Here is a 1,642-nt window from a genome sequence, read left to right as displayed (position 1 = left end):
AAAATGTCTAGATGACAGAGAGATTTTTAGAATTTTTATTTTTTTTAAATATAATACTTTAGTTTTTGAAGATTTGTTTACTCATATTTTTATTACTCGATCTTGCATTGGTATTTATATCTGACAAWAAGATAATTTTGTTTTGCACTGACAAATTGTCATTTTATTACTTTACATTTAATTTGTTTAATTTTTATATATGAGACTAATTATAATGTATAATAAATAATATATATCAATATAAGRTTGTACGAGAGTATTTTATGTTGTAAAATCTTCAACTCAAAGTATTATTGTTACAAAAAATAAAATTATAAAAATTTCAACTGTTATCTCTAAATGGATAGATAGGTGTTGATATACAGCTATATTTCAGCTTCTTTGGATTACTTTGCCCTATCTATTCCTTAATATAACATTACTTACTTCGATGAGTTCTTTAATGTTTAGATTTAGTTACTTTTTTTTTGCTGGAATTAATTCGGAAATTTAATTTCAGCAAATTTTGGAAATGTTTTAATTAAAAAGTATGACTAATTGTTTTAACAAAATATGTTAAACAAAGTRCAAAATAAATTTTTCTTACCAGAGTGCAATCTCATTGTAAATTAACTTGACAAATTCTTTAGAATTCAAAAAAATACATTTTACTTTTTCGACAAAAAAGGTTTTTTTTTTGTAAAAATTAAAAAACAGTTCTGTTATTTCGTTTGTTTTTAACTAAACTATTTAAAAAACACATAATACATTACTTTTTATAAGGTAATTTTGCAGGCTAGTTGATATGGTTTACATTTTTTTTTTAATAATCGCATAAAGAAAAATAATATTAAAAAAAATAACATTAAAAAAATTCTTATATTTTGCTTTGTAAGAACTAAAAACAGCTATTATGATTGTGAATTTGCTTTTACCAAACGTTTATTATTTTTATATTAATTTTCAATAATTATTTAATTAATTGCGAACGAGAAGATATTTATTATAATTATTATATATTTTTTACATTTTTATATTGTCTAATATTATTATTATATATATATATAAATATTAATTTAAATAAATTGAATATAAGAGAGACAATGTCTATTTGCTTAGATATAGAATAAACATTTTTTTTCCTACTGTAAAAACTCATTTAACCGTATCATTTAGAAACAAAGGAACATTAATATTCATTTCATACTATTATTCTTTTTAAAACTTGGGAACTGCGAAGTATGGATGTCTATCAATTATTTTTTTTTTTTAATTGCCTAATCTCTTTAAACATTCTTTCACGAAACATTAACTTGACATAACGGACACCCTTTTTTCCCTTTGACCTTGATAAGTCGCTCACGTGCTAATCAAAAACGCAACACAAATATAATGACAGATGGAAAAATTGAATTCTCTTMCGTGTGRAAACAAAAAAAGTGTATAGGCAAGAGAATCATGATTAACCCTTTGCACTCGAAGTTTTTTTGGAGTCATATTACTAGCAACTCGAAGCCATTTTAGTGAAAAGATCATATTCACATGTAATTTTCATGATATACGCATTAAAAGAAAAGTCATCGTTGTATGATATTATTTTTTTAATTGTTTATGGATACAAATGTTAGGATATGTAAAAGAAACTATAAAATTATTACATTTA

The sequence above is a fragment of the Polistes canadensis genome, unplaced genomic scaffold, assembly GCF_001313835.1.
Source record: "Polistes canadensis isolate GaletaPanama2010 unplaced genomic scaffold, ASM131383v1 scaffold_432, whole genome shotgun sequence".
In the NCBI taxonomy this organism is placed as follows: Eukaryota; Metazoa; Arthropoda; class Insecta; order Hymenoptera; family Vespidae; genus Polistes; species Polistes canadensis.
Note: the sequence above shows the minus strand (reverse complement) of the source record.